The following is a 27,528-nucleotide window of genomic DNA, read 5'->3' as shown; positions in this document are numbered from 1 at the left end:
ATACACTATAACCAGCGCTTTCTGAAAGCTTTTTTTTTTTTTTTAATAAAAAAAGAAACCCTTCCATTCACTTACAATAAAATCCCAGTAAAATCAGGTAAAAAAATTGCCACGATAGCTTACATTATGCGTCCGTGTTTGCAGCGATTTACGATTTTTATGCAAGTGAATGGGTGAGATTTTTAAAAAGCGCTGATCAATTGCAAACAGTGTGTCTGAGCACTAAGGGCTGATTCACACTACTAGAGCTTTTTATTCACTAGTGATTATGAAAAGCTCTTGCTAAAGCAATGCTATGGGGGATTTTTACAAAATTACATCACTCAAGTGAGGACACCAGAGGCGTAGCAATAGGGGTTGCGACCGCATCGGGGCCCTTGGGCCAGAGGGGTCATGAAGGGCCCTCAACTGCAGTACTAGCTCTCTATCGGTCCTGTGCTGGTAATCATCACTACTATAGATCCTTTAACCCTCCTGGCGGTTAGTTGTTTTTGCCAAAAAGGCAAAAATCCTTTTTTTTTTTAATTTTTTTTTTTTGTTTCATGTAAAGCTACCAGAGTGGTAGCTACATGAAACACCACTAGAGGGCGCATGTGTCCCTCTAGTGCGATCGTCGCTGGCATCAATAGCAAACAGGGGAACGCGTATATAACGCGTTCCCCTGTTTGGCTTCTCCTGTCGCCATGGCGACGATCGGAATGACGTCATGGACGTCAGACGCCTCCGATCCAGCCCATAGCGCTGCCCGGAACTCATTGGTCCGGGCAGCGCAGGGCTCTGGCGGGGGGGCCCTGTTGCGCCGCTGCGTGCGGGCGATCGCCGCAGAGCGGCGGCGATCAAGCTGTACGTGCGGCTAGCAAAGTGCTAGCTGCGCGTACAGCATTTTAAATGAAGAAAATCGCCCCACCAGGGGCTGAGATATCTTCCTGCGCGGCATAGCCCGAGCTCAGCTCGGGCTTACCGCCAGGAAGGTTAAATAGTGCTAATTAGCAAACTGCTACCCATCCCCTTCTTGCACGCTGTAGTTGCCATTGGCAGGTTTTGGTGCACCTTATCAATTGTTATTTATAGAGTGCCTGGGGGGCCCCCCCATGTAAAACTTGCATCGGGGCCCACAGCTTTAGTACGCCACTGGAGAACACATAGGATAACATTAGCAAGAGCTTTTAAAATCACAAAGCACTAAGGGCTCGTTCCCACTATCGCGAATCTGCATGCGTCCAACGCATGCAGATCCGCACATGTAATGCAAGTGGATGGGCCTGTTTCCACTGTAGCGTTGTTGAGGTGCGTTTTTTTCAGCGTGAAAAAAACGCACAAAAGAGCCAACGATTTCGCCTGCGTCGGGAATCCGTGCGAATCGCCGCTAATGTATTTAATAGTAAAAACGCATGCGTTTGTTACATGCGTTTTTACCCGCGATTTCGCGTGCGATTTCGCACCTTTTTCAATTTTATTTAGCCCTGGCAGTGTCATGGTTAATTTCGCATGGCACCCTGCCATGCGAAATCGCATGCGAAATCGCGGGTAAAAACGCATGCGGAAACTCATCCGCATGCGTTTTTACAAGCGTCGGAATGCGGCCGAAATCGCGTCGCAACAGTGGGAACGAGCCCTTAGGGTTTGTTCACGCTGCAAGAGCTTTTCTAAGTGACTCAGACCCATACAGTTGCAGTGCCATAGAATACTTCATGACCTTGACCCAACACTGAATCTGTTCCATTCACAGCTAAGAACACTGCATAGTGGTATCAAAAATAAGTAATAGGCATGTTAGTATAATGCAGCTTATTAAAGTATTTGACAGTTTTGTTTGTTTAAACACATCCATGAGACAGTAAAACCATTAAAAATTACTTTATTACTTGTAAGCCAAAATGACAAAAATTGTTCACAACATTACAAGTTCTCATTTGGTTAGTACAGGTCAACATGTATTAATTCCTGATGTATTCATATTAGCTGGGCTCATACTGTATACTGGCATGAGACATAATTAGGATGTCTGACTTTCTTCTCACTGTCCTCAGCACTGTTCTTCAGGTCAGTTCTGCCATCAGCCCAAACTCTTAAGATGCCTATGGAAAAATGTATTAAACATTTATAGAACACCAGCAGGTTTTACAAAGAAAATTGAATAATTCATGTTGCTACCTGTCCCATGGTGGAATATAGAAAATAAGCACATTTCAACCACATTATAGGGTCAGATATGAAATACCGTATAGACTCATGTAAGCCGACCCGCATGTTAGCTGACTCCCCAACTTTTTCCTCAAATCAGGAAAAAAGTGATTGACTCATGCAAGCAGAGGGTAGGAAATAAAGCAGCCCTGAGTTTCAATAATCAAAATAAATTGACATGGTGTCCAGAAAATTGGAGAATCAGTATACAGAAATGATGCCAGCACTTACAGTAAAAAAAAAAAAAAAAAAAAAGAAAAAAGAAAAAAAAAAAACTTAAATGAGCGGACTTGCGGGGGACAGGATCGGAGCAGATCGGGCTTGCAGCCTTGTACCGCGGATCGGATGGCCGGAGTGGAGGACATGCCTGGAGAAGCACAGATGATTTCATAGCCACAGGGGGAACACAGAGCGGATCAGATGGAGCAGACCGAAGACCGAGCAGCAGTGATGTCAGCAACATCTGCAGCCAGTGTGTCACTCTGGCTGAGTCAAGATGCAGCTAGAGGGCATCAGAGATGACACAGCCAGAGCGACACTGGCTGCAGATGGTGCTGACGTCACTGCTGCTCGGTCTTCGGTCTGCTCCATCCGATCCGCTCTGTGTTCCCCCTGTGGCTATGAAATCATCTGTGCTTCTCCAGGCATGTCCTCCACTCCGGCCATCCGATCCGCGGTACAAGGCTGCACACTGCTCTCCACACGGCAAGTTGGCGGCTCACATGCAAGCTGAGACACCCACTTTTGGGCCACTTTTTGGGGGTCAAAAATTCAGCTTGCATGCGAGTATATACGGTAACCTAGTTAACATTAACGCTCTATGGGATGGGGCTATAGGGATAGATCACACGCAGGTAGAAAATACAAGCCTCATGCAGTGTCTAGCTAGGACTTCAACCTGGAATTGTAGCACTAGAAGAATGCGAACCACTTAAAGTGAACATCCAGACTAAAAATCTACTCAGCAGAACTGAAAAGGCTTGGTGTTTCTTTAACAGTTTCACAGCATCAGAGCTTTGTTTTTCTTACCAAAGCATAATTTTTAGCTGCATTTTTAGCTAAGCTCCACCCATCAAAGAAAAAAAAAGCCCTGGCTTTTTTTTCCGTGATGCTGTGCAGAGCATGATGGGATTTCCTGTGTTCACGTTGCCTAGCAACTGGGAGAGGTGCTCAGGACACAGGCCAGTTGGAACTGTGTCTCATGCTCCCTGTCACCTCCTTTCAACCAAAAAGATGGCTGCCATCATGAAATCAAACATTTGCCTGTTCTTTTAAAACAGCAGAGTAACCAAGCAGCTCAGGGTGACCCAAACTACTAGGAATGTATAGGGGGATAAAAGGAACCAAAAAGCCCTCCTACTAAAAAAGCAAAGCTTTGTGTAATTGCCTTCTTAAAACAGAAGGAAATTTGCAATAATTCAGGCTGTCTACATGTGGGTCTGATATGGCTGTAAAACAAAGCTATAGGCTTGCTATAAACCAGCGGTTCTGGATGCTTGCTTGGCTTCACAAGGGCAAAAAGGGATAATTTGCATATTCAGTAGGGCATTGTGGGTAACCACAAATGTTCACTTATAACTGAATTATTGCAAATTTCCTTCTGTTTTAAGAAGGCAATTACACCAAGCTTTTAAAACAGGGGTGGGTAAGAGATTACATTACCCATCTATTTTAATTAACATAACTAATGTAAGTTAATGACAGTATGTTTGTTTAGGCTGGAGTTCCTCTTTAAGGACAACTGAAGTGAGAAGAATATGGAGGCTACCATTTCCTTTTAAAACCATACCAGTTGGCTGGCAGTCCTGTTTATATTTGGCTGCAGTAGTGTCTGAACCACACCAGAAAGAAGCATGCAGCTAATCTAGTCAGGTCTGACAATATTGTCAGAGACACCTGATCTGCTGCATGCTTGTTCAGTGTCTATGGCTAAAGGGATCAGCAAGACAGCCAGGCAAATAGTATTGCTTACAAGGAAATATGGTAGCCCCCATATCCCTCTCTTCAGTTTTCCTTTACACCAATAGAGACAAAATGGTGCATTCTCAGGCAAGCAGGAGATAATCAAACTACAACAGTGATCTGATGAACAGGATTTATAGTTGGAGCATTTAACTATTTCAGCCTGTGGTATTTTTCACCTTATGGATGAAAGGAATTTTCACATTTCAGTGCTCCTCCCACTCATTCCCCAATAACTTTATCACTACTTACAACAAACTGATCTATACCTTGTTTTTTCCACCACCAATTAGGCTTTATTTGGATGGTACATTATGCTAAGAATTTGTATTCTAAATGCATTATAATGTGACTAAGTAAAAATATTTTTCAGCCATTATAGTTTTAAAATAATTCATGCTACCATTTTAAAATCCACATTTGGCCACTTGTCCTGGTTATTGCCACATTAAAATTCTATCCCTAGTATAATGTATGGTGACAATATTTTATTAACATAAAGGTGCATTTTTTCAGTTTTACATCCATCACTCATTTTTTGGCCCATTAAAAATTAGTCCCAGCTCAAGTCTGTATGTAAACAGTATGGGCAAGGCCACCTAAATATCCTGGTCGCCTGTGGAGTATGCCTTAGGCCTCTTTTCCATGGACTGTTGAGCTGTGTGCTCCGCAAGCAGTTACCAGGCAGCAGTAAGCAATTGTGAGTCTGAGCGGCATTTCACTACTCAGTCCATGGAAAAGGGCCCTTAAAGAGAACCAGAGATGAAGCACCCTCTTGTATTTTACCTTATAAATCAGTGGGAACATGACAGTAAACACCTAATCTGCTCTTTGTTTCATTGTCCTCTGTTTAATCTGACTGTTATCACCTCTGATAAGAATCCCTGACTAAGCACTCAGGCTGCTCAGTCTAGCTTTGCTACAGAAAGATTATAGCTGAGTCTGTCTTCTCTGGTGTCTTTTCAAGCCCAAGCCTGCCCCCTTGTGGCTCTGCTATAATGACTCAGCTATAATTCCCTGCAAAGCCAGACTGAATGCTCAGTCCGGGATCCTTATCACAGCTGATGACCCTTTTAGCAGGGAGGATGAAACAGAGCATGGTAAGTGTTATCTCTAATGTTCTTTCTGATATATATGGTAAAATACACAAGGGTGCTTCGTCTCTGGTTCCCTTTAACTAGCTGCAGCCCTGAAGGGATTTGAGGCCACCCAGAGAAAAGTGCAATATAAAAGTTCTGTGTCAGCAATCCCAACTAAGACCTGATATGACCCAGGTTATATAGTAAATACAGGTCACAAGAGCCTCAGATACAGCATATCAGCAACTTGGTGCTCAGATGAGGTGTCAGAAAATTAAGGTATCATCAGTGGCTCTATTCACAGATCAGCTAAACTATCACACAGAATGCATCATCTTACTCACCTATTCGGTAAAAAACTCCACTGACCGTTCCATCTATAAAATAGAAACACTGTAAGAAAGAACCCTCACCTTCATCTAGTAACAAGTACAACGGTGAATGATAGAAGTTCCCATTATAGTAGTATGAAGCAGTTTCCCATTACTACAGCATTAACCCCTTTGTGAAAGATGGTCTACGACAAGTTCCCTCTATAGTGAACATCTAAACCAAGGTAAGACACTCACAAGTAGTATCTAGGCTTTGAGTATACGCGTTCCCACATCTAGTGTGAAGTATGCTAACCAGCATACCAGTTATACATTAACAGTGCTGATGTATTTTAAGCATAACTGTTGTACCCAGGCTGCAGCTTACAGAAAACCTAAGCTCAGAAACACAATACTTAAAGATGGCAGGCTCCTTAACCACTTGCCGACCGCACGCTTATACCGTGCGTCGGCAAAGTGGCAGCTGCAGGACCAGCGACGCAGTACTGCGTCGCCAGCTGCAGGCTGATTAATCAGGAAGCAGCCGCTCGTGCGAGCGGCTGCTTCCTGTCAATTCACGGCGGGGGGCTCAGTGAATAGCCTGCGGGCCGCCGACGGCGGCTCGCAGGCCAAATGTAAACACAAGCGCAAAATAATCCGCTTTGTTTACATTGTACGGCGCTGCTGCGCAGCAGCGCCGTAAGGCAGATCGGCGATCCCCGGCCAATCAGCGGGGGGGGGGGGGGGGGGAGAAGGTAGGAGGGGGAGAATGTCGCCGCGGAGGGGGGCTTTGAGGTGGGGGCATGTTGCATGCCTGCACGCAGGAGCGATCAGACCCCCCCAGCACATCATCCCCATAGGGGGGAAAAAAGGGGGGCGATCTGATCGCTCTGCGTGCACCCTGAACACATACATCCATGGAGTTCAACCAGTACCTGATTTCAACTTGATATGGCAGAATCCATATTCTCCTCACTACAGTTATCCTTTAAAGGGAACCTAAACTGAGAAGGATATGGATTTCTCCATTTAAAATACCAGTTGTCAGACTCTCCTGCTGATCCTGTGTTTAATACTTTTAGCCACAGCTCCTGAAGAAGCATGCAGATCAGGTGCTCTGACTGAAGTGAGACTGGATTAGCTGCATGCTTGTTTTCGGGTGTGTGATTCAGCCACTACTGCAGCCATAGAGATCAGCAGGACTGCCAGGCAACTGGTATTGTTTAAAAGGAAACCTCCACATCCCTCTGAGTTTAGGTTCCCTTTAAGGTCAGGGAAGCCTCTGGATCCGAATGAGGCTTCCATCACTGTCCTCCAGACCATCAAGCTATTCAGTGCGGCAGTCCTCTACTGGCATGAGCAAGGTGGCGCAAGTACAGCCATGCTCATGCTTGAACAAGTGCAGCAGCAATCAGATATCAGGTTACAGACGAGCCCTTAGCGGTATGCATTGGAGAGTCCACATCAATATGCAGAGGCTTCTTAGGCAAGTATGATCTTGCACTAGAGCTCCAGTTGAAATCAGGTACTGCTGATGAAATATTCATCTGAGGATGGCAAAAAAACAAAAAACAAAAAAAAAAACACCACCTCTGCGCCTCTGGTTACCAACATCTGAGGATTGTCAACTACAATAACCATACTGACCCACTCCTCCAGAGTGCATCAACACGTCAGGGTACAGAATCTGCTGCGTTCCTCCACAGGCGAGTCCGGTGGGGAAACTGCCTATTCTTCCTATGGATTGCTAATTTAATTGCGGTGAGATTCTGGACAGCATGCTTTATTTTTCCGCAGCACTCACCCAAATCCCTACAGCATGGACTTCTAATCTATTTGGGCTGTATCTTTACACCACGGCTGCCACGGCCGACCCAGAAATAGCACCATGTGGAGATAAGCAAAGCCAGTGTATTGTATTGACAGCTGGTAGAGCCATACACTGAATAGGACTTGGCTGATCCCTCTAGATTGTACTCAATCTTAACTTAGAGTCATCAGGGCAAAAAATATAAAAGTGGTACTTACGGGGGCTTCCTCCAGCCCCAAGCTCCCAGCATGACCCTCGCAGCAGCTCACTGCAGGTCCGTCCCCTGCCGATGGCGTCAAGAGCGACCTTAAGGTCAGCCTGCGGCGCTGTAAATCACCGCCACATGGGCCTGGAGTGGACTGCGCAGACGCAGAACTATGGCGCCATCCGCTCAGGCCCACGTGGCGGGGATTGACAGCACCGCTCGCGCAGTACAGGCCGACCTGGAGGTCGTGCGGGCTGCCGATCGCGGCTCGCAGGCTAAATGTAAACACAAGTGGAAATAACCCGCTTTGTTTACATTTGTACAACGCTGCTAACAGTAGCAGCGTTGTACCAGATCAGCTATCCCTGGCCAATCAGCGGCCGGGGATCGCTGTCACATGACAGGCAGGAGCCTGTTAGAGGCTGCACAGGACAGATCCATTCCTGTGCAGCCTCCGATCTCCGGGGAAGGGAGGGAGAATCCTGCGGTGGAGGGGGCTTTGAGGTGCCCCCCCCCCCCCCCTGCCAGCCACACGCAGGCAGGAGCGATCAGTCCCCCCAGCACATCATCCCCCTAGTGGGGAAAAAAGGGGGCGATCTGGGCGCTCTGCCTAGTGTTTGATCTGTGCTGGGGGCTGTAGAGCCCACCCAGCACAGATCTTCGTAATCAGTGCTGGTCCTTAAGGGGGGGTTAAAGGCTGGGTCCTCAAGTGGTTAAGAGGCCCATACACCTAACGATTTTCCTGCCGATATACAGCAGATTCGATCACTGATCTAGCGGCAATACATTACCTGCTCTGGCCGGCGCGTGTCCCCTGGTCTCCACAGTCTTCTCCGCGCTCGGCTCCTCCAACTTCACTGAACTTCCTGTCCCGGCAAGAAGTTCAGTGAAGCTGGAGGAGCCAAGCGCGGAGAAGACAGTGGAGACCAGGGGACACGCGCTGGCCGGAGCAGGTAATGTATGCGGGGGAAGAGGGGGATGGCAGCTTCACAGATTGTGATTGGTTTCATGCTGAAATAGATTCACAATTGTTTGCAGTAAAGGCAGCCAAACGATCCCTCTCTGATCAGATAGGGATCTGTTGGCAAATCAACCAGTGTATGGCTTCCTTTAGGAGAGCATTGGCCTGTGCACCCTCAAGCAGGCACACCACCCTTGCTCCACAGTGATATCCTATTCAATACAGAAGGATGCACTCCACAGGCTTGAACAAACGTTCACTTGACTGCATGTCAATACACTACATGCTATGGGCTCCGCTCTTTTATCAGGCGTTTGATGAAGGACGGAGCCCGTAACGTAGTGTATTGACATGTAGTAAAGTGAATGTTTGTTCAAGCCTGTGGAGTGCATCCTTCTGTATGGAATAGAGCCATACACTGGTCAATGTGTGGGCAGATACAGGGCCGTGGAATTGATCAGAGAGCAATCTGTTGCCTGGCCATACACCTTGCAAATTTCAGCACAACTATTGGAAATCATCCTAGAGCCACCACAACCCCCTCAGGCTCGCCTGTCTACTGGCATGAACCTGGCCTTCAAGTGGTCAAGGTGACGACAAACATCAGGCGTTGCGACAGCAGAGTGGTGAGACTGCCACTGGGCACGGAAGGTGATTGGGCCACAATGTTAAAGTAGCATATGGACACATTTACAACCCCCACGATTATGTCATAACCCCATTTTAGATTTTTACATTAAGCTTGCCAATAGGCCATTGTTTTAAACTTACCACAGTTCATATTGCTCAAAAGAGCATTGCAGAGATCATCTGTATGACGTTCAGACCAAGATATTCATTGTTCGTTCCTGTAATAGACTACAATTAGTCAGACAGCCCACACCATCTCTGAGATGAATGCTATTACTTGACAATTGCCTCAGCCCAAAAAGATTCAAATCAAGAAGTTTCATATGAGGTGTCAGAATTCTGGGTACTTAATGGGCGCCAAGTAGGGAGCCATACGATTCTAATAACTCAGTTTATGTAAATTGTACACAAATGTATACAACTTGGAAAATGACTAATTTGTATACAGTTATCACATCTCTATCAACTTCGTAGCTTGTTGACCATCCCTAGTGCCAAGTTATAAACCCGGGAAAACAAGAGCTCACCTGATCAAGGAGGTGCCATGTTAGCCATGAGGAAGCGGGAGCCTGTCAGAGATTGCCACATGTCTTCAGCCTACGAGGTCTACCCAACCTGGAAAGCAAGCAGTGGATGAATAAGGCAACTTCAAATCAGACCATCAAACTTTACTGACTAACGTATAACAACTATTGTGGCCACAAAAGCAATTAGACGCGCCTCTTCAAATCACTAGTGTCTTGGTTTGAAAATTCAGTTGTAACCAGTTTAGGATTTAAAGTTGATCCGAGATGAACTTTTACTTATTATTAAGTATTTATATAGCGCCAACATATTACGCAGCGCTGTACAGTGTATATATATCTTGTCACTAACTGTCCCTCAAAGGAGCTCACAATCTAATCCCTACCATTGCCATATGTCTATATTATGTAGTGTAAGTACTGTAGTCTAGGGCCAATTTTTTTTTTCTTAGGGGGAGCCAATTAACTTATCCGTATGTTTTTGGAATGTAGGAGGAAACCGGAGTGCCCGGAGGAAACCCACGCAGACACGGAGAGAACATACAGACTCTTTGCAGATAGTGCCCTGGCTGGGATTCGAACCAGGGACCCAGCGCTGAAAGGCGAGAGCTAACCACTACGCCACCGTGCTGCCCAATTGCATAATTGCGTTCCTTTCCTATTGTTTATAGGGCATTCCTCAACCCAAATACTTTTAATACTCTAATTCCCTATAAACTAAATAAACCACGCCCACAGGTTTTCAGAGAGCCTTGGCAGTAGCAAGCTCATGGGAGCTCAGTCTGGGCAGGAGGAGGTGTTACTAGCCATTGATTTCAGAGGCAGAGGGGTGGGGGGGGGGGGGGTGGGGGAGGGAATTAGGTTTTTATCACAGGCCAAGTGCTCAAGATATAGATAAGCCTGTCTCTGTAATGTTTACAAACATGGCTGCTGTCATTGTATCACAGGAAGAAATAATTATTTTCTACTAAAGCTGTTTGCAGCTAGATTTGCTGTGTAAACTTTAGATAAGATATATAGACAAGTTACTTGTTAAGGTAGCCATACACTGGGCGATTTGCCATCAGATTCGACCAACAGAAATCCCTCTCTGATCGAATCAGATCAGAGAGGGATTGTATGGCTACCTTTACTGCAAACAGATTGTGAACAGATTTCAGCCTGAAACCATTCACAATCTGTGGTGGTGGTGCTGCTGCTCCCTCCCCCCGCAAACATTACCTGCTCCGCGGGCGCGACTGCCCCCGGTCACCGCTGCTTCGTCTCCGCTCTGGTCTCCGGCATGCTTCACTTCTTCCTGCCCGGCAGGAAGTTTAAACAGTAGAGCGCCCTCTACTGTTTAACTTCCTGCCGGGCTAGAAGAAGTGAAGCATGCCGGACCCAGAGACCAGACCAGAGCGGAGACAGAGCAGTTGCGCCGGCGGAGCAGGTAATGTATGCGGGCTCTAGTGAGTCGGTCGTCGGGCACTCGAACGCTGCTAGCGACGCGCTCCCTACCCGCGGGCGATCGACTAATTTTCCGCATGGAGCGATCGACGGGATAGATCGAAATGCGCCGTGTAGCGTGAACGATGTGACAGCAGATTCGATCCCAGTGATCGAATCTGCTGTCGATCTGGCAGGAATCGGCTTAGTGTATGGCCAGCTTTATAGTTAGTTTTTCATCTCGGATCCACTTTAAGGTGGCCACAGATCTAGCAATTTGAATGTATGATCACTCATTTTACAGAATCAAGTGCGTTCCAGAATGCCTAATAGGTTTAATTCACCAGCTTAAATGGATGATATCAATCACACAGGAATCTGCTACTGTTCAATCAGCTCCAAAACAATTTCTGTACAATGGATACACAACAACATTGGTCAGCTTGACCACACTGTAGTAGTTCGCTCAATAAAGTCGTTCAAATCAGAATCACTTGGTGTAAGGCTACCTTTAAATTTTGCATTATGTGTTCCCAGATTGCTCAATGGTTCACCTCTCTACAGATGATGCAATCTTTCCTCCATAAATCCATACATGCTGCAACCATTTCTGTACAAGCCCAACCAGAGAATAGCCACAAGAAACTAATGCTACGCACACCATGCAATTTCAAGTCAGATCAAGTTGGGCAAATAATTTCTAACACATCTGATCTGCTCCTGATAGATAACAGCCCAGATCCTGGGAGCAGATCACAATAGGTTGATCCAGTCCTTCCTTCCAGGAATTGACTTTGGAGTTGCCACCTCCCAAATATGTGTGGCCTGGGATTAAAATACTTTACCTGCAGTGTCTGCTGTCATTCCACATTGGCACCCTGCATGGCTGCCAACATAGTATGTGGACGCTGGTGAAATCACACTCATTCTATATATGCCAGTAATCACAAGGGACACTAACACTGAAGTACAGTAGACAAATGGCAGACACTAGCAGGCGGTGTGATAGGTAAAGTAGTTTAATGCACAGACATAAGACTAGGGAGGAAGTGGCCAGAGGCTCCATCACACACCAGATCAATCACAACAACCCAAGGCTTCCCAGCACGTTCAATAGCTACAGGACTAAATTCTTGCAGTGGCAGATTTTCATCTGATTCAATAATTATCAAATCAGATGGTTAACCAGCCACCAAATCGCTGGATTTACGGCCATCAAAAGGCTCCAGACCCCTCCCAACATAACCCCAGTACTTTTAAGTACTATAGGGTCCTTTTTATACAACAAATAGCATGGACGCTCCAATTGTTGGCTGCTAAGAACACATGAAGAACTGCAAAAGAAATGCAGCACGCAGCGCGATCTGCAACCGGGAAGATCGATGTCCTCGCATTTTACATGCAATTGGAACAGACTATAGAAATTTGCGTATAACAGTTACCTTACCAGCTTCCTTGCAGGGGCGCCACTCGTTACAGGCCACCTACGTCCAACAGCACATGGGAAAGACCGTCTAGCCCGCCGCACCTATATTTTATAGTACACAAATCCTGTCTTGCTATTGGCTCGAAAAGTCACATGCCTCTACCCCAACCAATGTCACCCACACGCCTATTAGAATCCTATTTCTCCGCCCCACTAGGATAGTACAACTCTCGGATTGGTTAGGGCAGGGGTCGGCAACCCGCGGCTCCGGAGCCGCAAGCGGCTCTTTTTCACCTTTGCCGCGGCTCCTAGGCCGCGGCTTAGTCGCGGCTCCGGTGCTGCAGGGCTGCCCATTCTGACACTACACCGGTAGTGAGTGTCAGTGGCTGCGGCGCGCTTGTTACATGTGCGCGTGTGACGTGTGCTGCCAGCTGGCCGGTGTTGTGTCTGATTGCGCTGCCCTAAGGATTACGCTGCCGCGCATGCTCAGTATCAACATCGGCTAGAATTGCACTGCATCACGTGACATGTCTTAGTACATGCGCAGATGCAGTATTTTTAGGCTGCCCTAGAGCTCCACAGCCTGGATACATAGTGCTTCCTGTATTGTACTTCCTGCCCTATTGTATTGGCTGGCTGCAGAATGCTTCCTGTGTGGTGGAGGAGGTCACGAGCATATAACGTGAGTACTATGTTGTGCCTGTCAGTCACTGTCACTGTGGTGGTCTTAGCTCTCTTTTCCACTAACAAATCGCTCGCCCCTGGCACTGTCCCTGTATGTGACTGGCAGCATTGTCCGGGCACTGTCCCTGTATGTGACTGGCAGCATTGTCCCGGGCACTGTCCCTGTATGTGACTGGCAGCATTGTCCCGGGCACTGTCCCTGTATGTGACTGGCAGCATTGTCCCTGGCACTGTCCCTGTATGTGACTGGCAGCATTGTCCCGGGCACTGTCCCTGTATGTGACTGGCAGCATTGTCCCTGGCACAGTCCCTGTATGTGACTGGCAGCATTGTCCCGGGCACTGTCCCTGTATGTGACTGGCAGCATTGTCCCTGGCACTGTCCCTGTATGTGACTGGCAGCATTGTCCCGGGCACTGTCCCTGTATGTGACTGGCAGCATTGTCCGGGCACTGTCCCTGTATGTGACTGGCAGCATTGTCCCGGGCACTGTCCCTGTATGTGACTGGCAGCATTGTCCCTGGCACTGTCCCTGTATGTGACTGGCAGCATTGTCCCTGGCACTGTCCCTGTATGTGACTGGAAGCATTGTCCCGGGCACTGTCCCTGTATGTGACTGGCAGCATTGTACCTGGCACAGTCCCTGTATGTGACTGGCAGCATTGTCCCGGGCACTGTCCCTGTATGTGACTGGCAGCATTGTCCCTGGCACTGTCCCTGTATGTGACTGGCAGCATTGTCCCTGGCACTGTCCCTGTATATGACTGGCAGCATTGTCCCGGGCACTGTCCCTGTATGTGACTGGCAGCATTGTCCTTGGCACTGTCCCTGTATGTGACTGGCAGCATTGTCCCTGGCACTGTCCCTCTATGTGACTGGCAGCATTGTCCCTGGCACTGTCCCAGTTTGTGATTGGCAATATTGTCCCGGGCACTGTCCCTGTATGTTACTGGCAGCATTGTCCCGGGCACTGTCCCTGTATGTGACTGGCAGCATTGTCCCTGTATGTGACTGGCAGCATTGTCCTGGGCACTGTCCCTGTATATGACTGGCAGCATTGTCCCTGCCACTGTCCCTGTATGTTACTGGCAGCATTGTCCCGGGCACTGTCCCTGTTTGTGACTGGCAGCATTGTCCCTGGCACTGTCCCTGTTTGTGACTGGCAGCATTGTCCTGGGCACTGTCCCTGTATGTGACTGGCAGCATTGTCCATGGCACTGTCCCTGTTTGTGACGTGCAGCATTGTCCCTGGCACTGGCCCTGTATATGACTGGCAGCATTGTCCCGGGCACTGTCGCTGTTTGTGACGTGCAGCACTGTCCCTGTATGTGACTGGCAGCATTGTCCCGGGCACTGTCCCTGTATGTGAGTGGCAGGATTGTCCCGGGCACTGTCCCTGTATGTGACTGGCAGCATTGTCCTGGGCACTGTCCCTGTATGTGACTGGCAGCATTGTCCCTGGCACTGTCCCTGTTTGTGACTGGCAGCATTGTCCCGGGGGACTGTCCCTATATGTGACTGGCAGCATTGTCCCTGGCACTGTCCCTGTATGTGACTGGCAGCATTGTCCCTGCCACTGTCCCTGTTTGTGACTGGCAGCAATGTTTGGGCACTGTCCCTGTACGTGACTGGCATCATTGTCCCGGTCACTGTCCCTGTATGTGACTGGCAGCATTGTCCCTGGCACTGTCCCTGTATGTGACTAACAGCATTGTCCTGGGCACTGTCCCTGTATATGACTGGCAGCATTGTCCCTGGCACTGTCCCTGTATGTGACTGGCAGCATTGTCCCCGGCACTGTCCCTGTTTGTGACTGGCAGCATTGTCCCTGGCACTGTCCCTGTTTGTGACGTGCAGCATTGTCCCTGGCACAGTCCCTGTATATGACTGGCAGCATTGTCCCGGGCACTGTCCCTGTTTGTGACGTGCAGCATTGTCCCTGGCACTGTCCCTGTATGTGACTGGCAGCATTGTCCCTGGCACTGTCCCTGTTTGTGACTGGCAGCAATGTTTGGGCACTGTCCCTGTACGTGACTGGCATCATTGTCCCGGTCACTGTCCCTGTATGTGACTGGCAGCATTGTCCCTGGCACTGTCCCTGTATGTGACTAACAGCATTGTCCTGGGCACTGTCCCTGTATATGACTGGCAGCATTGTCCCTGGCACTGTCCCTGTATGTGACTGGCAGCATTGTCCCCGGCACTGTCCCTGTTTGTGACTGGCAGCATTGTCCCTGGCACTGTCCCTGTTTGTGGACGTGCAGCATTGTCCCTGGCACAGTCCCTGTATATGACTGGCAGCATTGTCCCGGGCACTGTCCCTGTTTGTGACGTGCAGCATTGTCCCAGGCACTGTCCCTGTATGTGACTGGCAACATTGTCCCGGGCACTGTCCCTGTATGTGACTGGCATCATTGTCCCTGGCACTGTCCCTGTATGTGCCAGCATCAGCCACCCCAGTGCCCCTAGTGTGCTGGCATTAGCTACCCCAGTGCCCCTAATGTGCCAGCGACTCTCACCCCAGTGCCCCTAATGTGCCAGCGACTTTTTTTTTTCTTGGTTTTATATTTTTATCTATTGAGTTTGTGTCTGATCTGGTTTTTATTATTTGTAACTGCTACAGCAACACACACGACTGCTGACGGGACAATGACTGTTCTCTGTTATTATTTCTCCAACAGATTATGGCGCAGATGATAATGGTGCCGCACTACATTTACCAGCAGGAAACTCCATTGCAGAAAATATACACAGCAGACGTCACCATGAGGACAAATCTTCTGATAGATCACATCCTGTTAGCTCAAAGACACATCCTTTTTATCTTCTGAGTGTGGGAAACGTTCTTGTTTGAAAACTGGTCTACGTACACATCACAGAATTCACACAGGATAGTGTCCTTTCTCATGTGCAAAGTGTGGGAAATGCTTCAGTCAGAATCTGATCTTGTTAGAAATCTAAGAAATCACGCAGGAAAGCGTTCTTATCCATGTTCCGAATGTGGAAAATTTCCTGTGTCAAATCAAATGTTATTAAACATCAGAATTCACACAGGAAAGCGTCCACATTCATATGCAGGTGTGGTAAATGTTTCATGCAGAAAGGTAGTCTTATTATACATCAGAGAAGTCACACAGGAGAGCGTCCACATTCATATGCAGAGTGTGGGGAATGTTTCACGCAGAAAGGTAGTCTTATTATACATCAGAGAAGTCACAAAGGAGAGCGTCCTTATTCATGTCCAGAGTGTGGGAAATGTTTCAGCCAGAAAGGTAATCTTACTACACATCAGAAAAATCATGGTTGAGCGTCCTTTTACATGTTCTGAATACATGAAATGGTTAAAAAATCAACAGAGAGATTCCCCTTCAGAGAATTATCCGTTCTAAAATTTAACTTTTAATCATCAATCTAAAATCACATATATTTTATATTTTTCTTCTAAGGTCTATGAGGTAGGTGTATATTGTTGATCAACATATGACCGCAAGGTCCATATAGCAGTTGGTCCCACCTAGTCATCCGAAGCTTGACAGAGCGTGTGAGCACAGCTCTCACTTTTATTTCTTTATACAATGATTGCAATGTAATGTTTCTATGCACCTTATATTTTAGCACTTAGCACCTTTTTGTCCCTGACGACGGCCCCCATTAGAAGGGGTTGAAACATGTTGGATTGGTGGTGGGGGGCTTTGTAAATAGCACCTTAGCAATCTCTAGTGAGGACTAGGTGGGACCAACTGCTATATGGACCTTGCGGTCATATGTTGATCAACAATATACACCTACCTCATAGACCTTAGAAGAAAAATATAAAATATATAAAATATATGTGATTTTAGATTGATGATTAAAAGTTAAATTTTAGAACGGATAATTCTCTGAAGGGAATCTCTCTGTTGATTTGTTAATTTCAGTCGTGTGTGTTGAATACATGAAATGGTTGTCAGAAATTTGTATTTCTTAGACATCACAGGAGACACAAAGGAGAGCGTCCTTATTTGTGTTCAGAGTGTGGGAAATGTTTCAGTCAGAAAGGTAATCTTACTACACATCAGAAAAATCATGGACGAGCGTCCTTTTACATGTTCTGAATACATGAAATGGTTGTCAAAAATTTGTATTTCTTAGACATCACAGGAGACACAAAGGAGAGCGTCCTTATTTGTGTTCAGAGTGTGGAAATTCAGTCAGAAAGCTAGTTTTATTAAACTTCAGAGAAGTCACACGGGAAAGCGTCCTTAGTCATGTCAGGAGGAAAGTTACAGTCAGACAGCTTATGAAGCTACGGGGGAAACAAGCACACGTCTCCTGGAAGCACATCTTATTAGAGCAGCAGCAATCACGTGGCCTCACAGTGCTGGAACTACACTATAGATGTCACCTGCTCTACATTCAGGACTTTCTCCAAGCTGGGGACTCACCCTAACCTCTCATTCTTGCTGATCATCTCAGTACAGTCACCTGCTATGAGTCAGACTGTATGCCCATATGACTGACATATAACCAAACTCATTGTTTACAGCGGCGGAGCGCATATGGAGAGCGCGTCCGCCGCTTATCCAATGGGAGCTGAGTGCCATGCGCCTCCAGTGATGGCAGAGACAGGCCAAGACCCAGAGGCTTGCGCCTCAGCGTGGGTCTCGGCGCTCTGCCACCTTGAGCAGCCAGTGGATCTTACACCCCCGAGGACTGGAGCTCCACACCTGTGCTTTAGGCAGTGTTAACATTTGTCAAATTGCATGCATGTTTTTGCATGCAAATTTGCCTATTAATTTAAAACCAGTTTCGGTCAGTGGATAGTTAACACTAAAGGAGCCATTTTCTTTGGTTACTCTTTTGGGCACGTTCCTTTAATTTTTCATCTCCTTAGTGAACATTACATATTTACTTTATTGTTCACATTGCAGCGCTGCTTTCATTCATTCGCCCAACTATGGTACTCATCATACCTAAATGATCTATGTCTTGTTTTTGTTTTTTAGGGCCAAATTAGGGTTTTTGTGGTGTGTTTTTTTTTTTTTTTTTTTACTATTTTCTATGCATTTTAAAGGGGTGAAATTGACGAATGACAATGTCTTCATTAAACAATGCTATTGTAGATAAAACTCACACATGTTGTTTGCCCATTTGTCCTGGTATGTTACTAGTACAATGACATTATTGTATTTAGAAATAAAGGTGTATTTTTTTCCATGTTGTGTTTTTCTCCCTCGTTGTAATCTATTAATAATTACAAACCCTTTATTGCAAAAATAACAGTAATACACCCTCATGGCAACATATTTCAAACGCAAGGTAACAATAATTTATGGCCTATACTTAATTTTTTTTTTTTGTATGGGGATGTAGGGATTGCGTTTTTCCCTTCCTTTTTTTAGGTGACAGGGGTCCGAGCTGAAAGACGCATCAAAATGTATTCCACACCTCATTTTGATTACGTTAAGTCACCTATACGTCATTTGATAACAAACTTGATGCACAGCATTTCATTATTTTCAGGCCGGTTTCTCACTGTACAGGTCTTCTTCTCTAAAAATTGGCATATTGTGATAAAGTTCATTATTTCTGTAATGTACTGATATACATTAGACTTTCATATATTTTTAGATGCATTACACACAACTGAAGTAGTTCAAGCCTTTTATTGTTTTAATATTGATGATTTTGGCATACAGCTCATGAAAACCCAAAATTCCTATCTCCAAAAATTAGCATATTTCATTCCGACCAATAAAAGAAAAGTGTTTTTAAAACAAAAAAAGTCAACTTCAAATAATTATGTTCAGTTATGCACTCAATACTTGGTCGGGAATCCTTTTGCAGAAATGACTGCTTCAATGCAGCGTGGCATGGAGGCAATCAGCCTGTGGCACTGCTCAGGTATTATGGAGCCCAGGATGCTTTGATAGCGGCCTTAAGCTCATCCAGAGTGTTGGGTCTTGCGTCTTTCAGCTTTCTCTTCACAATATCCCACATATTCTCTAATGCTGACATCTTCCACAACGCTTTAAATAGAACATAGTCTTGTTACTAATGACTTCAAAAAGGTTTGGAACCACGGACATAGATGGTTGAAGTGTTTTTATTAAAAAAAAAAAACATTAGTAATTAAAAAAAAAAACAAAAAAAACCCCACAAACCTCTTGACAAACAAATTGGCCATGGTTAAGGCAACCATATATCTAGCGATGATGAGCCGACCAAAATACAAATCTCTCTGTAACCGAATCTGATTAGAGAGAGATTGACCAGCTGGCCATACACTGAGGCCAATCATCGTTCAATTTCATACTGAAATGCCACTGTAACATTGCTGAAATTGATCACGAATTGGCCTTGTAACGCCGCATCTGGCCACCTCGCTTGTGATACTATATCCCCCGTAATGTTAAATGTCCATTGCAAGTTATACATTACCTCTCCGCCGTGCCTGCTGCTTGTCCTCTGCTGGCTCCTGGCTTCCTCCATTCTCCGTACACACATGCTCCACGTGGTTACCTAGTAACATGCCCGCATGTGTGACATCTGACATCACACGCGCGTCCTTACTAGGCAACCACATGGGTCGCAAGTGTCAGGAGAACAGAGCAGGGGAGGATACGGAGAGGTAATGTATCACTTGCACTGGGCAGTGGGGGAACATTTAACATTAGGGGAGAATACGCCAGTCGCATTGTCAGTGGTGCATGCACTCGTCGCCACAGATTTTCATCCAATTCGATTATAATAATATAATTGGATGGTCGATCATCCACCTAGTCATCTGATGTATGGTTACCTTTACTGCAGGGTTTGGCCGAGTGATCAGGAGCCCACACGGGGCAAATTAGGGCCTGATCTGATGGGTAGGTGTGCTAGGGGGTGACAGAAGGTGATTGATGGGTGTCTCAAGGTGTGATTAGAGGGGGGAATAGATGCAAGCAATGCACTGCCGAGGTGATCAGGGCTGGGGTCTGAGGGCGTTCTGAGGGTGTGGGCGGGTGATTGAGTTCCCTAGGGGCAGATAGGGGTCTAATCTGATGGGTAGCAGTGACAGGGGGTGATTGATGGGTAATTAGTGGGTGTTTAGGGTAGAGAACAGATGTAAACACTGCACTTGGGAGGTGGTCGGATATGCAGGCGATCTATTGGTGTGGGTGGGTGATCAGATTGCCCGCAAGGGGCAAGTTAGGGGCTGATTGATGGGTGGCAGTGACAGGGGGTGATTGATGGGTGATTGACAGGGGATCAGTGGGTTATTACAGGGAAGAACAGATGTAAATATTGCACTGGCAAATTGATAAGGGGGGGGGGGTCTGAGGGCAATCTGAGCGTGTAGGCGGGTGATTGGGTGCCCGCAAGGGGCAGATTAGGGTCTGATCTGATGGGTAACAGTTACAGGTGGTGATAGGGGGTGATTGATGGGTAATTAGTGGGTGTTTAGGGTAGAGAACAGATGTAAACACTGCACTTGGGAGGTTATCGGACGTCGGATCTGCGGGCGATCTATTGGTGTGGGTGGGTGATCAGATTGCCTGCAAGGGGCAGGTTAGGGGCTGATTGATGGGTGGCAGTGACAGGGGGTTATTGATGGGTGATTGACAGGTGATCAGGGTGGATAGATGCATACAGTACACTGGGGGGGGGGGGGGTCTGGGGAGAATCTGAGGGGTGGGGGGGGGTGATCAGGAGGGGGCGGGGGGGGGGGAAATAGCATTGACAGATAGTGACAGGGAGTGATTGATGGGTGATTATGGGGGTGATTGGGTGCAAACAGTGGTCTGGGGGGTTCTGAGGGGTGCTGTGGGCGATCAGGGGGCAGGGGGGGGGGAAATCAGTGTGCTTGGGTGCAGACTAGGGTGGCTGCAGCCTGCCCTGGGGGTCCCTCGGACACTGGGACCACCAGGGCAGGAGGCAGCCTGTATAATACACTTTGTAAACATTATGTATGCGCCAATCCGGGTGCTAGTAACCCGCCGGCGCTTCCGAACGGCCGGCAGGTTACAGCGCGAGGGGGCGGAGCCAGTCGCCGGCGGCCGATCGAGTCACGAATGACGCGATCGCGCCGCCCATGCCCCTAAAAGGACCGCCGCCTTTGGGTATGAGCTGGTCCTTGCGGGCTCCACTTTCCGGCCGCCTCTGTGCGTTAGGCGGTCGGGAAGTGGTTAAAAGTGCAACGCAAACACAGAGGGCCCAAGTTTTGGTGACCCTTTCCCCAGAAAATTCACATAATTGTGCAGGTTTTCTCGAGAAAATACACCTAATGTGAGCAGATTTGAACAAAAAGCATGTTCAATAACCCCAATATGCACAATCATTAGTAGATCTGGCCCCAATATGCACAATCATTAGTAGATCTGGCCCCAATATGCACAATCGGTAGCAGATATGACCCCAATATGCACAATCGGTAGCAGATATGGCCCCAATATGCACAATCGGTAGCAGATATGGCCCCAATATGCACAATCGGTAGCAGATATGGCCCCAATATGCACAATCGGTAGCAGATATGACCCCAATATGCACAATCGGTAGCAGATATGACCCCAATATGCACAATCGGTAGCAGATATGACCCCAATGTGCACAATCGGTAGCAGATATGACCCCAATGTGCACAATCGGTAGCAGATATGACCCCAATATGCACAATCGGTAGCAGATATGACCCCAATATGCACAATCGGTAGCAGATATGACCCCAATATGCACAATCGGTAGCAGATATGACCCCAATATGCACAATCGGTAGCAGATATGACCCCAATATGCACAATCGGTAGCAGATATGACCCCAATATGCACAATCGGTAGCAGATATGACCCCAATATGCACAATCGGTAGCAGATATGACCCCAATATGCACAATCGGTAGCAGATATGACCCCAATATGCACAATCGGTAGCAGATATGACCCCAATATGCACAATCGGTAGCAGAAATGACCCCAATATGCACAATCCTTCCTCAGCAGTTCTGACCCCTTCAGCACCACCTGAAAAAGAAAAGAAAAACTATTTACTCACCTACAGCCAGAAGACCTTCTTTCCCGACCTCCTGTCCCGACCTCCTTGTGGCGCGCAGCGCCCACGATCCTCTTCCTTCCCGATGACGTCACGAGACTTCCTGCCCGTGCTGAGAGCAGGGCTACGGGAATATGGCCGCCCAAAGCCCTGCACTGCAGACTCGAAGTCTGCAGAGCAGGGCTTCGGGCGGCCATCTTACCGTAGCCCTGCCTGCTGCTGTGAACTGACTTGGCGTCTCTTAGACGCCTGAAGTCAGTTCACTCCAGGGGGTGCTTGGACAATTCTAGGGGGTGCTTGAGCACCCCCCTGGCACCGCCCCTGCTCACTTCCACCCATCACCAGTCAGCTAGTAGCCATGACCCACTAGAAAAGAGCGGCAGATATAATAGGCACGCACTCAGCAGAGAGGCATAGCTTGAGCTGTCAGAGCAATCACTCTCTTCCCTTGCATGCACATGTGACTGAAAGGGAGGTGTTTAAATTGGAGTGGGAGTGAGCAGGTACCTATGACAGCCAATCAGCCTGCACTCCCTCATGGACCCCCCGTCCCCTATAAAAACGCTGCTGCGTCGGCCATGTTACAGTCTGTCTTTGGCTTCTATAATGAGAGGAAGGGAGAGACACATTGCTGAGGAAGGGAAAGCGTTAGCTAGGCCTGTTTTTTTACTTTTCTGCCAACACCAGCAGGGTCCAGCCCAGGACTCCAGGTGGAGTCCTGCTACAAATAAAAAAAAATTCTGTCATGTGCACATTCCTAATTTTTCTGGACTGTGGTGCTGAAATGTGGCAGCAAAAAAAAAGGCATGATGTACATGATGTCAATTCCCCTTCATAAGCATTATCTTGTCATGGTGAAGTGGCTTGCATGTCACAATGAACCAATTACCTATATAAGTGTGTTAGGGACACACCCAAGAGGATAAGGTTGTTGCTTCATTGTGGACAGACCAAATTCGATCGATGGGCTGGGTATGTTTTGGCTAAACCTTTGGTCACCTCAGATGATCATTCAATAAATACAATACAATACAATACAATAACATTTCTATAGCGCTTTTCTCCCATAGGACTCAAAGAAGCTTAGGCTCTCTCAGATTCAGTAATTGGTAGTAGGATGAAGTATTCACACAACAAAAGTTATATTTCTGCAAATGCCAAACTGAACAGGTGGGTTTTCAGTCTGGATTTAAACACGTCCAGGGATGGAGCTATCCTGATCTGTTAAGGTAAGGAGTTCCAAAACGTAGGGGCAGCATGACAGAAGGCTCTGGGACCAAAAGATTCCAAGTGGACTCTGGGTATGACTAGATTATTAGAACCTGTGGATCTGAGAATGCGGGGATTGCTACGTAGCTGCAACCTATCTTTCATGTATCCAGGGCCTAGATTATTCAGGGATTTAAATGTCAGTAGGCCAATCTTGAATAGGACCCTCCATTCTATAGGTAGCCAGTGAAGGGAGTGCAGGACTGGTGTTATGTGGCAGTGACGGGGTTGGTTGCTTAGCAGTCTGGCAGCAGTATTCTGTAAAGCCTACTAGGCCAACACTGGGTCCACACAGCAGTACCAGTGTTTTCTGGATCACGTTACGGTCATTAAGCTAGCTCTTCCTGACCATGGGGGCTGGAAAACCGCCATGGCCGGGACTCAAGCCCCAAAGGCTTTGCGTTGGATACTGGGGGTGGTCAAGTTATTGGCTGCTGTTGGCCTGAGGTTTGTGGTAACACTCAGAAAATGGTACATGTAGGCAGTTTACATTTTAATAAAATTGAAACATGTAAACACTCTCACAGGAAATCAATTGCATAAGAACTTTTAGTGCGATTTCTAAAATCGCCAGCGCTTGAAAAATTCTGCAAACGCTCATAGTGTGAACAAGCTAGAGCTGGGACTAGGTCCTACGGCACCCAAGGCTGAGACACCAAAGTGGACCTCTCCATCCCTCCCACCCCAGCCGTCACACACTGATTGCTATTAGACTAAAAGGCGCCTCAGGGCCCTAAACCACCCAACACCTTAAACCAGGGGTCTCAAACTCGCGGCCCGTGGGCCATTTGCGGCCCTCGATACAATATTTTGTGGCCCTCGCCGGCAAAAGCTTCCTTATAGTTCTCTTCAGTGCTCCCAAGTAATCTGCCGCATCCCCGCTGCTGAACGAGGGCTGCAGAGCCCCCAAATCGCCTGGGGTCAATCCGCCAGCATTTCCTGGAAGGGGCAGAGCTTTCAGCTTCAGCTCTGCCCCTCCTCACGTCAATCGCTGCATGGATCGCCGCCTCTCCCCGCCCCTCTCTGTGAAGTAAGAGTGAGAGGGTCGGGCAGAGGCGGCGATGCGCCACGATTGTGAAATTCCTTATGCGGCCCAGCCTCATCCTGACTTTGGCTCCTGCGGCCCCCCAGGTAAATTGAGTTTGAGACCCCTGCCTTAAACTCTAGTCATGTTGCCTGCAATCACTGCCATGTATCCCCTTTTCTTAATTCTCTCTGCGTCAAACACAATAGGGGAATGATAGCTGAGTGAGTTGTGCGCCCCCTCCTACACTGCGCCCTGAGGCTGGAGCCTCTGTCTCGCCCCCTCCTACACTGCGCCCTGAGGCAGGAGCCTCTCTTGGCCTCTGCCTCTGTCTGGCGCTGGAACAAGCCCTTATACTACATAGATTTGATAAAATTGGATGAAAAAATTGGGATCTTTCGTGCCCTCCTGCAGGGTAAATTGAGTGAATGTATTGAATAGGTAATTTAGGCAGATCCTAAAAGTACAGGTGAGAGAAGAAAAAGAAAAACAAGATCTACTTGCCTGGGACTTTCCTCTAGCCCCTGGCAGCCTATCTGTCCCTCGCCACAGCTCCAGTGTCAAAGGATCCCCTCCGTTGCAGATGCCCATCTTGCCAGGTCGTCATCACCTGCACAAGCACGTGTCCGTGTCACTCACAATTGCGGTCACATAATCTGGAATGATCTGCGCAGGTGAAGAACTACTGCACCTGCACAGAACACTCTAGACTAGTGATGGGTCGTTCGCCAACCAGCCGGCTCTAAGAGCCAGCTCTTTTCTGCGAACGACAAGAGCCGATTCCCACTTTGAGGAGAGCCGGTGCCTCAGCTACCCCACATAGCCCTGCTTTGCTATGTAATAAAGGGCGCTGAGGCATGCTGGGAGATGTAGTCCTCCTCTTGCAGCTTTTAGGAGTGTATGGGTGCGGAGCAGAGCAGTAGCAGGAGGGATTGCCGCAGTCAGAGAAGCAGTCTGGAGTTGTCATGGAGATGGGGGCGGGGCTTTTACGCAGATTCTGAGTGGTGTCTAGTGATATTTAATGAAGAGCCGATTGAGAGCCGTAAGAGCCGGCTCTTTAATGGGAGCCGATTCAGAAGAGCCGACTCTCTGAGAAGAGACAGAATTCCCATCACTACTCTAGACTACGTGGGTGCGATGGCAAGGTGGGCATCTACTTAAAGACAATGAGAACCGGGAGTTAAGGGTGGCCACTGACGATCCAATCTTTTTCATCCAATCTTACCAAATCTATGTGGCGCTTTGAGTCCGCCAGGAGAAAAGCGCGATATAAATGTTATTTGTCTTGTCTTTGTCTATGTAGTAGAAGAGTAAACTGAGTGATTATACTTGAACAGATACTATAGGCAGGCCCTTCTATTACATGGAATGGTAAGATTGGATGAAAAAAATTGGATGGTTAGTGGCCACCCTAAAATACAAAGCAGGATACTTACCCCAGGAGAGGGAAGGCTCTGAGTCCTAATGAGCTTTTACTCTCCTCTCCCGGTCCTCTCGTTCAGGGGGCAGCTCCTCCATTCATTCAAATCCCCTGCCGCGCGGGACTTCAGAAGTCTTCAGGAGCCGAGTCCTCCCGAAGACAGGCGGCTCCAAACTGCGCACACACACACACGAGTGCACATGAGAGGCCGCTCGCGCAGTGTAGAGAGGCCCATCTTCAAGAGCACTCGGACTCCCAAAGGCTTTTCGAAGCCTCCGTTCCAAACAAAAACGCAGCATGCAGTACCGATTAAAAATCGCAAATCGGAATTGCATGTAAAACCACATCAAAATCGCAATCGCATATAGTGTGCAAGAGGCCAGAGCCAAAAAAGATGAGAAACTGAGGAAGATGGCATGTACGATGAGCTGTCCAGATGCCCACCGCTCTCCTGTTCTCCTCCTTTGCCTGATAAATTAACACCGGCAACCTCTTCTGGGTCGCCAGAGCCGGGCAGCACCACGCCTACGCTGGACCGGCTGCGTACACCCGACAGCACTCGAACCCAACTGGGAACTCTCTGCGCATGACCTCAAGGTGACATCATGCGCAGTGCACTCCTTGCCGCAATTGCGTGCTGTATGATGGGCACAGGTGGGCCAGGGTAGGCGCGGTGCTGCCCATCTTCAGCGAGCCGTGGGGAACTTAGCAGGCAAAGGAGGGGAACGGGGGGGGGGGGGGGGGGGGGGGGGGGAGTGGTGGTTATCAGGAAAGCTCATTGTACATGCCTGCTGCCCCCCACATTTCTAATAAGCGAGTCGGCTCCGGTATCCCATATATATGGGGATTTGCTCTTGGAATTCACCCTGACTGCATGGAAAACAATACTTTACTCTGTGACTGGACACATATTAAACTCCATGGTAACAGCAGGACATCGGGACAGATAGTGTCAAGACAATATATACTGTACAGCGTGGTGTAAAATGTTGGCACTATAAATACTAAATAATGATAATATAGCCCAACTAAACAGTGTCTTTGCTCCTGGTAGTTATCTCACATAAAATGGGTCTCTACTGTTAAAAAAAAAAAAAGTACAGTGACTGTATTACTGTGGAAACGGAACAACAGCTAGACGGCTGATTAGATTACAGTCTCAGTATTCTAAATCAAGCACTTCTAACTGCTGTCTGCCCTAACGTCCTGTCCTCCTGTCAGTAATCTTCTGCTACAATCAGCCACCTTCAGCGCATTACAATAGACCCCATTCACAGCACGGAAGTGCTGCAGATTAATTACCATTGGAGGGCAGCTCTGCAGAAGCACAGTCTGAGCTGTGCTATGTCTGATTGTGTGCTGCCTTCTCTCTGTGGAATGAGGAAGTAATGTCTGCGCATGTCTGCCATGGAGGGCAGCTTTGAGGCAGCGCAATCAGACATTACACCGGCAGCCTATCAGAGAGGCCGCCGGACCAGTGCAGGGCTTCGGGCGGCCATTTTCCCGTAGCCCTGCAGTGTAGTGCAGGCAGGACGTGACGTCGGAAGGAAGGAAGAGGAGCTGAGGGAGTTGCGCGCCACAAGGAGGTCGGGACCGGAGGTCGGG

General features: G+C 47.7%; 1 long non-coding RNA gene and 1 other non-coding gene across 7 annotated transcripts in view; both read right to left on the bottom strand.

The window, feature by feature from the left end:
• Positions 1–1,841: 1,841 nt before the first annotated feature.
• Positions 1,842–27,528, bottom strand: part of LOC137524451 (uncharacterized) — a 214,824-nt gene continuing 189,137 nt past the window's right edge. For 2 of the 6 annotated variants that reach the window (XR_011022692.1, XR_011022689.1), the window contains 4 exons: positions 9,670–9,757; positions 9,284–9,360; positions 5,570–5,602; positions 1,842–2,078 (listed from right to left, as the gene is read on the bottom strand). This is a non-coding gene — a long non-coding RNA (uncharacterized lncRNA). Of the gene's footprint in view, positions 2,079–5,569; positions 5,603–9,283; positions 9,361–9,669; positions 9,758–12,533; positions 12,739–27,225; positions 27,432–27,528 lie in introns of those variants that run through there. The other 4 variants (XR_011022693.1, XR_011022690.1, XR_011022694.1 and 1 more) reach the window with 4 other exon arrangements.
• On the bottom strand, positions 5,446–5,519 carry LOC137526293 (small nucleolar RNA SNORD60). The gene has a single exon (XR_011023110.1). It is a non-coding gene; the product is annotated as a small nucleolar RNA SNORD60 (small nucleolar RNA).

Source organism: Hyperolius riggenbachi, chromosome 7 (assembly GCF_040937935.1).
Source record: "Hyperolius riggenbachi isolate aHypRig1 chromosome 7, aHypRig1.pri, whole genome shotgun sequence".
In the NCBI taxonomy this organism is placed as follows: domain Eukaryota; kingdom Metazoa; phylum Chordata; class Amphibia; order Anura; family Hyperoliidae; genus Hyperolius; species Hyperolius riggenbachi.
Note: the sequence above shows the minus strand (reverse complement) of the source record. Positions and strands in the feature narration are given on the sequence as shown.